The following is a 14,256-nucleotide window of genomic DNA, read 5'->3' as shown; positions in this document are numbered from 1 at the left end:
CTACAAAATTTTTTTAGAGCAGTAGAACACATATATGCATGATTGAATCACTATGATTTTTTTTGACAGCCTTAGGACACATATCAGCATGATTAAATCACTATGAAATTATTTTGACAGCCTTATAACACACATATACATGATTGAATCACTATGATTTTTTTTTTACAACCTTAGAACACATATATGGATGATTAAATCACTATGATTTTTTTTTGACAATGTTAGAACACATATATGCATGATTGAATCACTATGGAATTTTTTTGACAGCCTTAGAACACATATATACATGATTGAATCACTATAAAAAAATTTTGACGACCAAAGAACACATGTATGCAAGTTTGAATCACTATGAGATTTTTTTGACAGCCTTAGAATACATATATGCATGATTGAATCACTATGAAGTATTTTTCAGCCTTAGAACACATATATGCATGATTGAATCACTATGAAATTTTTTTGACAACCTTATAACACATATATGCATGATTGAATCACTATGAAATTTTTTTAACAGCCTTTGAACATATATATCCGTGATTGAATCAATATGAAATTTTTTTGATACCCTTAGACCACATATTTTCTTGATTGAATCACTATAAAATCTTTTTGATAGCCTATGAACACATATATTCATGATTGAATCACTATGAAATATTTTTGACATCCTTAGAACACATATATGCATGATTGAATCACTATGAAGTTTTTTTGACAGCCTTAGAACACATATATGCAAGATTGAGTCACTATGAAATCTTATTGACTGCCTTAGAACACATATATGCATGATTGAATCACTATGAAATATTTTGCACAAACTTAGAACACATATATGCAAGATTCAATCACTATAAAAACTTTTTTACAGCCTTAGATTATATATATGCCTGATTAAACCACTATGAATTTTTTTTGACAGCCTTAGAACATATATATGTTTGATTGAATCACTACAAAGTTTTTTTAGAGCAGTAGAACTCATATATGCATGATTGAATCACTATGATTTTTTTTTTACAGCCTTAGAACATATATAAGCACGATTGAATCACTATAAATTTTATTTTACAGACTTAGTATACATATATGAATGATTGAATCAATATAAAATCTTATTGACTGCCACAAAACACATATATGCATGATTGAATCACTATGAAATATTTTTCACAACCTTAGTACACATATATGCATGATTCAATCACTATGAGAACTTTATTACAGACTTAGAACATATATATGCCTGAATGAATCACTATGAATTTTTTTTGACAGCCTTAGAACACATATATGCATGATTGAATCACTACAAAATTTTTTTGGAGACCAGTAAAACACATATATGCATGATTGAATCACTATAAGTTTTTTTTGACAACCTTAGAGCACATATAAGCATGACTCAATCACTATAAAATTTTTTTGACAGCCTTAGAACACATATATGCATGATTGAATCACTATGAAATTATTTTGCAACCTAAGAACACATATATGCATGATTGAATCACTATGAAAATTTTTTGACAGCCTTAGAAGACATGTATGCAGGATTGAATCGCTACAAATTTTTTTTAGGGCATTAGAACACATATATGCAAGATTGAATCACAATAAATTTTTTTTGACTATCTTAGAACACATATCTGCATGTTTGAATCACTATGATTTGTTTTTGACAGCCTTAGAATATATATATATGCATGATTGGATCACTATGGATTTTTTTTGCAGCCTTAGAACACATATATGCATGATTGAATCACCATGAAATTTTTTGGCCCACCTTAGAACACATATATGCCAAATTGAATCACTATAAATTTTTTTTAGAGCATTATTACAAATATATGCATGATTAAATCACTATAATTTTTTTTGACAACCTTAGAACACATATATTCCTGGAAGAATCACTATGAATTTTTTTTGACAGCCTTAGAACTCATATATGCATGATTGAATCACTAAGAAATTTTTTTGATAGCCTTAGCACACATATATGCATGATTGAATCACTATAAAAAAAATTATATAGCCCTAGAACACATATATACTTGATTGAATGGCTATAAAAATTTTTTGCAGCCTTATAACACATATATGAAATATTGAATCACTATGATTTTTTTTTGACAGCCATTGAAAACATATATACATGATTGAACCACTATGAGATTTTTTTGACAGCCTTAGAACACATATCTGCATGGTTGAATCACTTTGAATTCTTTTTGCAACCTTTTTTACACATATATGCATGATTGAATTACTATGAATTTTTTTGGCCAGTATTAGAATCACTGCCAATTTTTTTTAGAGCATTAGAACACATATAAATGATTGAATCACTACAATTTTTTTGTGACAAGCTTAGAACACATATCTGCATGATTGAATCACTACAATTTTTTTTAGAGTATTAGAACACATATATGCATTATTAAATCCCTATAAATTTTTTTTGAAAGCCTTAGAACACATATATGCTTGATTGAATCAATATGAATTTTTTTTGACATACTTATACCACATATTTAGATAATTGAATCACTATGAAATCTTTTTGACAGCGTATGAACACATATATGCATGATTTAATCACTATAAAATATTTTTCACAACCTTAGAACACATATATACAAGATTCAATCACTGTGATTTTTTTTTACAGCCTTAGAACACATATATGCAAGATTCAATCACTATGAATTTTGTTTGACAGCCTTAGAACACATATAAGCTTGATTGAATCACTATGAAATCTTATTGACTGCCTTAGAACACACATATCCATGATTGAATCACCATGAAATATTTTTCACAACTTGAGAACACATATATGCATGATTCAGTCACTATGAAAACTTTGTTACAGTCTTAGAACTTATATATGCCTGATTGAATCACTATAAATTTTTTTTGACAGCCTTAAAACACATATATGCTTGATTGAATCACTATAAATTTTTTTTAGAGCAGTAGAACAGACATATGCATGATTGAATCAGTATGATTTTTTTTTTACAGCATTAGAAGACATATAAGCATGATTGAATCACTATGAATTTTTTTTGACAGCCTTATAACACACATATACATGATTGAATCACTATGATTTTTTTTAACAACCTTAAAACACATATATGCATGATTGAATCACTATTAAAAAATTTTGACCACGTTAGAACACATATATGCAATATTGAATCAGTTCAAAAGTTTTTTGGTAGCCTTAGAACACATATATGTATGATTGAATCACTATGGATTTTTTTTTACAGCCTTAGAACACATATATGGATGATTGAATCACTATAAATTTTTTTTAGAGCAGTAGAACAGACATATGCATGATTGAATCAGTATGATTTTTTTTTTACAGCATTAGAAGACATATAAGCATGATTGAATCACTATGAATTTTTTTTGACAGCCTTATAACACACATATACATGATTGAATCACTATGAATTTTTTTTAACAACCTTAAAACACATATATGGATGATTGAATCACTATGAAAAAAATTTGACCACATTAGAACACATATATGCAATATTGAATCAGTTCAAAAGTTTTTTGGTAGCCTTAGAACACATATGTGTATGATTGAATCACTATGGATTTTTTTTGACAGCCTTAGAACACATATATACATGATTGAATCACTATGAAATTTTATTGACAACCAAAGAACACATATCTGCATGATTGAATCAGTATGAGATTTTTTTGACAGCCTTAGAACGCATGTATGCATGATTGAATCCCTATGAAGTATTTTTGCAGCCTTAGAACACATATATGCATGATTAAATCACTATAAATTTTTTTGGCCAGTCTTAGAATCACTACAAATTTTTTTGACATCCTTAGAACACATATAAGAAAGATTTAATCACTATGAATTTTTTTTGACAACCTTATAACACATATATGCATGATTGAATCACTATAAATTTTTTTTACCAGCCTTAGAACATATATATGTGTGATTGGATCACTATGAATTTTTTTTGCAGCCTTAAAACACATATATGCATAATTGAATAACTATAAATATTTTTGGCCAGCCTTAGAACACATATGCAAGATTGAATCACTATAAATTTTTTTTGACAACCTTAGAACACATATCTGCAAGATTGAATCACTATGAAATTTTTTTGACAGCCTTAGAACACATATATGCATGATTGAATCACTATGAAAAATTTTTGACAGCCTTAGAACATGTATATGCATGATTGGATCACTATGATTTTTTTTTTTTGCCTTAGAACACATATATGCACGATTGAATCAATATGATTTTTTTTGGCCAGCCTTAGAACACATATATGCATGATTGAATTACTACAAATTTTTTTTTAGAGCATTAGAACACATATATGCATGATTGAATCACTATAAATTTTTTTTTACAACCTTAGAACATATATCTGCTCGATTGAATCACTATGAATTTTTTTTGACAGCCTTACAACACATATATGCCTGATTGAATCAATATAAAAAAATGCGGACATCCTTAGAACACTTATATTCATGATTGAATTACTGTGAAATTTTTTTGACAGCCTTAGATGTGGCGCCCCAAACCCCGACCTTGGAAAACTTGGGACTTTCAGTGATTTTTTTTTTTTGAAAGGTTTAAGTAGGAAACTAGCAGAAAGCAGGCGTGAGAAAATAACAAAGCCACAAGTCTGGGCGGCCACCATAGGTAAGTGTAACAAGTGGAAACAGTGTAACCAACAGTGTGTACAAAAGTGTAACTATGAAGTGGAAAAGGGGAAACACCCCCAACAGTTTAAAGAGTTTACAAAATGTAAGTACAAAAAGTACAAAACAGGGAATATATCCCAACAACAACAAAAAACCACCAGGTACAGGAACTGCAGGTCAAGTGTGTGGGTCCTCCGAGCCTCCACTACGTATCATCACATTCGCACTATACCTGTTGGTCACCTACATCCCCATAAAACAGGGTCAATCCTCTTGCAAGGTGGTGAAGAAACAACCACAAGCAGATATATATATCATGTACACAGGAAAAGCAGGAAAAGCTAACAAGTGTAAGTGCCTGTGTTAGGTAAGTGTAAAGTGATAAGTACTAGTCAACAAGCTATAGCAACAGGGAAAACAAGTAAATAAAGCAACGAACTGAACCGTAAAGTGAACTGAGCAGCAAGTAACTAAAGTAACACTGAAGTGACTGTAACCAGTACTCAAGCAGTAACAAGAGCTGTCAGCAAGTAGAGTAACTACGTAACAACTGAAGTACAGTCTACAGCACAAGTAAAGCAACATCTACTGTAAGTCAGCTGTTTGGTTAGTTCTTAAGTTCTTTTGATTACTCCTTCAGGTACACGAAGGAAACCTTGCATTCTGTGAGACATGCACCCAACGTCTGTTATTAAAAGTCTAGTGTGGTAACCGGGGAAGCTACAGACCGAGTCAACCTCATGCGAGCAACACACGGCTAGGAGAAAACACTCCCATACGCAAAGATTGCAATCCATACTACTGCAGTAGTGAGTCCCTAAAAAGGCAACCTCGACCTCCCTGACTCTGAGTGACTGGAGGCCAAAGGATGCTACAGCTCCTGTCAAAACACGTTTCGTAGTAACGACAAGTCACTCAGGGTTGTACCATCCACCCTCTCCCAAGGTGAACCATGTTGTGAATGGGGCAAAGCAGGTTTATCTTTCTTAAGGCTCATGTTCAATCATACCTCACAACGAGGAATTTGCCTCGTGGTCCCCATGGGGTACGCAAAACGAGGACTTGGCCTGCCCATTCACGTGCTCAGCCTCACACGGCTAACAGAGCACACTGCTTGTGAAAGCAGTCAAAACACCATATTATTTATTTCTGTTTAGGGTATATCACACAAGAGTCCTTACACAACACAAGGGCCACTGCCCGAGGACTCCAACTGAGCCCACAACAAGTCATACCAGTATTTATACCCTATGGTGTTCAATCTTTAATCCTTTCATTTTATTGAAGTAAGTGCATGTGGTGCGCGTACCAATGCCTCAAACCAGGTACCTTCTCAAGGTACGCTCTACTCAGTAACAGTCTCAGGATGTGCTAAGTGCAAAGTGTAAACGTAACATGAGCTTTCTATCATTTGCACAATAAAGTTATCAGAGGCATTGCATAATATTAAAATGCACCATATTGCATATTTCAGTGTTACGACTGCATTTATCAACATTCTCATACATATGGGAATTACATTCGCATTATCAAGGGTTTGAAAATGAATTTAACCAACATCTCGTCTAATGGGAATAACATTGGCTATTTTAAGGTGGATCGTCGCTCTTGCAGAGAAGATGCAATTGCAACCCAAAAAACCATTACACATGGTTCAACACACTTATGTGTTTGTAGCGAAATCTCGGATATTCCATCTTATGGGAATAACATTAGCTATTTCCACGATATGGGGTGCCGCACCTGCAGACTCGAAACCCGAAGTTTTTGAACAACACATATGATCCTAAATCAATGAAGTCTCTATGTTCGTGGCTTTACAAAAATGTTAAACTACGTACTTTCCTAACCTGTCGGATGTGGTTTAAATCATAAAGATTTTCCTTATGCAATGCGACACACTTACGTGTCGAAGGCGAATATGAAATAACCCATCTAATGGGTTTTACATTGGCATAACCACGGTTCGGGGTGCCGCACCTGCGGACCCGAAAACAAGAACATTGCCAAACCGAACAGGACAACTCTATGGAGTTCTACATTTAATTAGGAGCGTAACATCATCTGGGGAAATACCACCTGGACGGGACACAGGAGTGTCGCAAGTCCATTCGGTCATACCGAATCGATCATTATGTGTGCTTTGACGTACATATACATATATCTATCTATCTATATATATATATATATTCACATGGTTCAATTCCACTTAAAGACATGTCCTCATATGTATGTATGTAAATGCACAAGTATACATATGTATATATATATATATATATATATATATTCGTACTAAAATACATATATATACTTAAACCCATACTCATATATATACATATATAAATATATACATATATAAATATATATATATATATATATATATATATATATATATATATATATATATATATATCGAACTCTTTGAAACCCAAGGTGATGATGCATTAATTACGCATAAATATAATATATTTTTATTACATAAATGCATCATTTATAGATTTAGAACCCACACTTAGATGCATATAGATGTCATTGAGCTACGGTTCGAATTTCGTTCGAATCAAATTTAAAACGAGAGAGATATCGTATTTTTAGTGAAACGGGTCAGACCTTGGTGTGAAGCGGGTCAGAAGTGGATCCAAACGCCCATTTTGGGCCTTGGATCTGAGGAAAAATACACCAAATCCAACCCCAATCTCGATCCAAACCTATTTTGATTTTTATTTACTAAAACCCCCTCAGAAAAGGCGCTTAGCAATAAAGTTTTTTTAATCCTTCTTTGGGAAATTGTGAAAAATGAGGATGTAGCTATAAAAAGGGCACAAAACCCTAGAAAAATTCTGTCTTAGCCTTAAGAAAACACGCCTCTCTCCAGCCTGATTCTCGTTCCTTCATACGCCTCCCTTAGCCACCACGCCTTCCACCTTCAATCCAGTCCGGTTACTGTAGGGAAAATGCTTGCAGATGCCGGAAACTGCCCCTTCTTCCCTTCCCATCTCTTGTCTCGTTAGCCATATCTTCCTCTTCTTCTCACAACTTGCTGGTGTTGATGTTGTTTGTGGCATTTTGCAGGTACTCCAGCAGGATGCAGCAAGGGAAGAACATCTTCAGCATCATTGAAGGCAGCAGGGTGCATTTCTTGGGCTAATTCCACTCTCTTCCACCTCCACCCTCGTCGAACGGCCTCAATAGGTTCGTTCTTTTCCTCTTCTTCTCTTCTAGTGTACAACCCGTGTGATTGAGTGTGTTTGTGTTGTTTGATGGGTTTAGTGGGTTTCAACCCTAGAGTATTACTTGGTGTGTCAACCAGCACCGTAGAGTTTTTTTTTGGGTACACCGTTCAGTCATATCTTTGTTTTTGTTTTAGTTTTAGTTTTGAATCAAGTTGAAGTTCGATCTCCATTCTAATTCTCTGTTTCTGTTTCAACTCCTTGATTTAATTTGTGCATTCGTTGGTTTCATTTGTGCTTTCTGTTTAGTTTTTTTTTTCTTTCTTTAGCTTTGCATTCAGCATTACAATGTGCGTATCATAAACTCTTAGAAATCTTGAAGCCGTGAGACCTGTATTCTGGCTGGAATCCTCTGTTTAAAGTCTGAACAATTTTGCATTTATCTGAAAGATGCCCGATATTTTCATTTTGTAATCACCGTGAAATTCATTTATGATGTTGTTTTGTGGATGAGCAGTGCTTGATTGTAGATCAACGATTTCAATCAAGATTCATATCTACAGCTGATTGAAGATTTGAATTGGGCATTGAAAGACAATCAGCTATCTGATTTTTAATTGACGATAGAGGAATACGGTGGTTGTTGGAAATTCTGATGAACATCATTGTTGCTTGAAATTCCAGATCTGTATGGTTGTTTTGTGTTGATTGCTGTTGAGCTTTTGGCTTTTAGCTGCAATGCTGATATATGGATCAGGTTAATTGATTAATTGATTGAACATTCTAAGTTCAAATTTCTGAAGCTCTGTAGGGGTTCAATTTGCTGAATGCATCTGTTTGAAATTCCAGTTAGCATGGTTTGAATGATCTCTAAGTTTCTAATGAAATGCTACCGGTGTTTAGTGAAGTATGCTTACTGTTTTGAATCAAATCAAAATTCTATTAAGCTTCCAGCTAAAGCAAAGTACTGTTTACTGAACAGTCTGAACGTGATACATGGCTGCTACTTGCTTACTACCGAACTCTTGAGGTTTCATATTAACTTTGTGATGCAATGCTGTTAAACTATTAGCTATAAATTAATTGCGTTATTGGCCAGTAGTTGTTAGCTACAGTTAGGTAATCTGTAATTGTTACTTGAATTGTTAGTTTATTAATTGTTAAAATGTCTGCTGGTAGTTAAGTGAGTAGTTGCTGAGTTTAGATTATATACTAACATGATTTTTGGAAATAGAATGATGTTAATAGGTTAGCTGGATTCTCACGTTAGCCTTGTTCCAAGGCAATTTTATGCTAGGTGTTTGTTGCATTTGATGGATAGTATGGGTCTCTACAATGATTTTTATGTTGCTATTCAGTATGATTTCAAGTTCTAGTAGTTGTGTTCTAGTATGCTGAAAGATTGCAATAGTTTAGATTAGATATAGTTGTTGTTTAGCATCATTACATTAGAAGTAATTTTCATTGAGCAGTCTAGGTTAGGTTAGTCCAAAGTTGCGCAAGGGCACAATTGTCTTTTTTCTAGTTACGTAGTTCTTCTAACTTCAATCCTTAGAAGTTTACTAAGTTTCTAGTATTAATCTAGAGTTGGTTGCAGTATTAGAATAATTAGTTTAAGGTATTGGCTCTGATAAATTCTTATTTTACGTAGAATTAGGTTAGCAATTAATCTTAGAATTAATTTAGAAATAGTTGTTCCCATTCCAGTATATAGTTTACTAACTTTTCTTTTATATCATGCAGGTGATATTAAGTTGCAGTAAGAGCATCTCGTCTCAATGATAGATTGTCATACCAAGTGATTTGACGAAAATGCCCTTGTGTTCGCAGGCTTAAGTCATTGCGTGCCTCGTTTCTGTTCTTGCTCAATTTTGAATTCGTTGTAATATTTTTTGTAATTGAGCAGATTCAATATCAATAAAGTGCAAAGTTTAGAATTAATCTGAGTATATCTCGTTCCCTGTGGATTCGACCCGTACTCACCACATTCGTGGAAAGTCAGTTTTTATTACTTGATTGGTGATTTTCCGAAACGTTTTCAATGATAAAATAGTGTTTAAAAAAATACCATTGCAAAAATCCGATCAAGTTTTTGGCGTCGTTGCCGGGGAACGGCGATTATACTTTGTTAATTCTAATTTTGTAATTTGTTGATATCTGTTTAGTTAGTTAGATTAACTGCAGTTTATTTTTCTAGTCAATAGGATTAGTTAGTAAATATAGGATTCACATAGTAAGTACATATAGGATTCACGGTCATTTCTCTAGGATTCATAAATTTTCATCCTTCTGGAGCGCTTAGACAGGTGAGTTCTAGATAACATAGCTTGAATTCCCATTTCTGTACTTAAGTATATTTAGAATAGATTTAATTTTGAAGTTGAATTTCCCTTTTAGCATGATTAGCATAGTTTAATTGCATTTAGTTTTAATTCCTTGCTTTTCTTCGTTGTTTACTGCTTTCTTTTCATTTACGTAGTCAGGTCGCATAGTTAGTTAGGTTACTTTGCACACATCTGGACTTAGTCCCAGTGTATGCAAGGGCGCAGGAATTTGGGTGTAAGACCCGCAATTTTTCAGTATCTTTCTGAAGAAATTCACGAGGCATTTTCAAGTAAAAATAACATCTGAACCCGAAATACAAATCAGATCGATTTGTACGAACCAGTTATACTTAGGATATTCGTCGAATCGCGAATATATGCTCAAACACTCGGGAAGCCATAACTTCCTAACTAAACGAAATCAATAGATTCGTACGAGCCAACTTTCTTAGTTACGTCAATACGAAGAGAATGGCGTACTCAGAATTTTTCGGAAAAAAATCGCCGAAAACCCGAAATTCTTGCGGGACCCACGGAAATATTGGTGGGACCCACAGAAATATTCCTCAGAAAATATCTGGTGGGACCCACAAAAATATCCCATGGAATATCCAAGTGGGCCCCACACCAAGGAACCTCTTGGAATTAAAAAGAAGCCAAGGGGGTAGTTTGGGCATGGAAAAACCCAAGAGGAGGTGGGTTTGGGCTATAAATAGCCCTCCCCACTCTCTCTCTTCTCATAATTTCGACCCCCCCCTCTCTCTCTTGCCTTCTCTCTCTCTCCTAAACCTCCCCTACCTAGCCTAGCCCACCTGAGCCCACCTGACCTGGTCTGAGCCTGCCTGACTTAGCCTGAGCCTGCCTGACCTGGTCCTAACCCACCTGACCTGGGTCTGAACCCACTTGACCTGGTCCAAACCCAGTTGACTTGACTTGAACCTAGTTGGGTTTAAAGTCAAAGTCAAAGTCCTTTTTAGTCCTAATTCCGGTTTGGGTTTCTGAACCCAGACTTAGCCTACTTGAGCCGAGTTCGAACCTGCTGAACCCAGTTGACTTGGATTGAACCCTGTTAGGTTCAAACCACTTAGGTTGAGTAGCTTGACCTGCTCTACCTCTTTCTCAACTAAGTCAGCTTCATCTGACTTAGTCTGACCTCTCGAAGGAAGGCTCGAAGCCAAAGAAGCAACCCGGAGCCGTTTCTTCCACGATTTGAAGTAAGTTCGCTTCGTTGATCCATCTCTCTCAAGTAGTTGATTGTTTGTATATAGAATATACTTTCTGAAGTAGTATCTTGCTTTAGTTCTTGGTTGAGCCCTCTAGGACGCTTCGGTGTTCACGCGCTCGCCTCGTAACTATCGTCGGATATATCTATGTTCAAACACGCAGTATATGCGTTCTTCAAAATAGTATCTCACCCTAGTTCTTGGTTGAGCCCTCTAGGACACTTCGGTGTTCACTCGCTCGCCTCGTAACTATCGTTGGATACAGATCTAGGTGTATATCTGCTGATACTGCCGACGCGTCTTATATCGCACAGGCCATGTAATTTACCTTTGCCGTCGCGTCGTATGATGCCAAGGCTCCCTGCTTTCTGTACTTCCGATTACTGCACTTCCGATTATGCATTTACTTACGCCGTCGCGTCGAACGATGCCAAGGCTCCTGCTTTCTGCAATGTCTTTACTTACGCCGTCGCGTCGAACGATGCCAAGGCTTCTGCTTTGTTATATATGTAGAATATTTCGTTCAGTTACACACCCTGAACAATAGTATATGCATTTCTTTACGCCGCCGCTGTATAAAGCACAGGCTTCTGCTTATATTACATATATGGCGCGTAAGTGAGCGTTCAAACGGAGATCAACTCCAAAATCGCCCATGCGATTCCCTTACCGCTCCTCGTACAAGATTCTGCTTGACGAATGAAGCCCCTATTGGAAAGGCTTCGCCTTTTGGCAAAATGCTCTTTACGTAAAGACTAAATCAATTACGTATGGCCTAGCTATGGCCCAAGGTTCCTGCAACCTTGATGGATGCAAAGTACGCACAACGGTGCGCATCCATTTCCCGAGTTAAGCGTAGCGATTTCCCACTAAAGAGGGGAGATGCCGCTGAAATGGATAAAAGAAACGCACGCTTTCTCCGTAAAAGAGAGGAAGTGCTGCTGAAATTCCTGAAGGAGCTAAGAATGGCTCAGAAAGAACGTAGCAGAAGTGCTACCCAGTTATGAAACGCCTTCTACAATGTAGAAAGGTTCGTCGCACCACTGCCAGTAGAGCAGAGAAGGTGTTGACAGAATGGTTGGCAGAAGAGCTGCCAAAACCAGTTAAGTGGCACAATGATGTCCTTTGTTGGAACGATGTCAGAATGACTCGTCTCCCTGACACCTGCAAGGGCATCATACTTGTAAGAGCCGTTGCGCCAAAGTAGTGGTAGCGCCTTGACGAGGTCCTGAGCTCGTTGCGTAAAAATACGCCGAGTAGCCGATCCGTAGAGATCGAGTCATGTGCATGCTCATTGAGAATTATCAGACAACCAGACTCGTAAGGGCCGCTGAGCCGGAGTGTGTTGTTTCCACCGAAAGAGGTGAAGTGCTCGTCAAGGCCGAAGTGCCGAGAGCAGAGTTAAGCATGCATATGAATAAAACCTTTGTTCCACGGTGAAAACCGTGTGGTTGATTGGGGTCGGGTACATACTTCTCAAAGGCTGCCCTATAGGCATGCAATGTTCGTCAAGTAATTGTAAGACCGGCAGGCCCCTTTCAGAATTTCTCACCGAGGAAGACGGTGATGGCGCAGCCTTGAGTGACATATATTTCACCCGAACCTGATAGAGTTCATTGATGGCCTTCGTCACTCAGAGGTATGGAGGTCGTGGTTATCCTTAAATATCTAAGGATTGAACCCAACTACTGCAGTAGCATAATGCATTCGGATACCTAGTAAGGATCTCTTCCGGTATGTTGTACCGTCCTACTAGGGGGATGGGGTCAACAGGCCTCTGGGGTATCTAAAATACATAGAATAATCAACCCCCAGATCGTCGCGTTGTCGCCCAGATATGAGTCCCCTAAGCCCAGGGGGAGGTGCAATTATCGAAACAAAGCATTAGCTTAGGTACAGCGCTACTTTGAATGTATGAGTGGATGACGTTGTTGAGTCAGTCCTGCATAACCTTTGTGAAGGTGTCATGGTCGGTATACTACTGGACCGATTGGGAAAGAACCCCATTGATATCCGTACGACTAAGTGAAGCTCGGAGAGCTGTCCTTAGATTCGTAGGATACGGATGTGCCAAGCATAAAGGCTTGAGCTAGACATCCATTCGTGACTCTGAGGAAGTCAAGGCTAAGTCGTAGAGACTTAAGAGGTTATTCTAACTCACAGCCCTGAAGAGGCTTATGTGAAGTCATGACGACTTGCATGGATGTTCAACTCATAGCCCTGATGAGGCTTGTGCGATATACGCTAAGTCATGGAGGCTTGAGCGTCGTATTACGAACTGCGACCCTGAGTGGTCTATGCATTTACTTGAGTTGAATAGATAGGCGTTTGCCTACTTACCAGACCATCAGTGGTTCTGACCCCGTTTAATGGGGATTTCAGGTGTTGAACCTGCGTGGCGATATGCGGAGCAAGGCGGCATCAAGTTCCAGGGTTTCTCTAGACAGAGTTGTACTGCTTCCTTTTTATTGAACCTACACTGCTTTCCTAAGCAGTAGTGTTGTAATAAACATATGTTTTCGATAAAATGGAACACTTTGGTGGTCAATGAGTTGCTTGGCCACATACCTGCAACGTGCTCGGGGTTTTCTAAAACTGACGACTCATTATCGTCTTATTCCGCTGCTAAAAGCTTTTCTAAGTTCCGCTGCAATGAAAAAAAAAAGAAATTCATGAAAATTTTAACTTAGCTTTGTTTTGGAAATCCGGGGCGTTACAGAATTGGTATCAGAGCATGAGTCTGAGAAACCTGGTTCAAGATCCGTCATGTTTGCGGTATCGCACTGTAAGTATAAA

This window comes from Nuphar pumila, chromosome 1, assembly GCF_984573655.1.
Source record: "Nuphar pumila chromosome 1, dmNupPumi1.hap1.1, whole genome shotgun sequence".
In the NCBI taxonomy this organism is placed as follows: domain Eukaryota; kingdom Viridiplantae; phylum Streptophyta; class Magnoliopsida; order Nymphaeales; family Nymphaeaceae; genus Nuphar; species Nuphar pumila.
Note: the sequence above shows the minus strand (reverse complement) of the source record.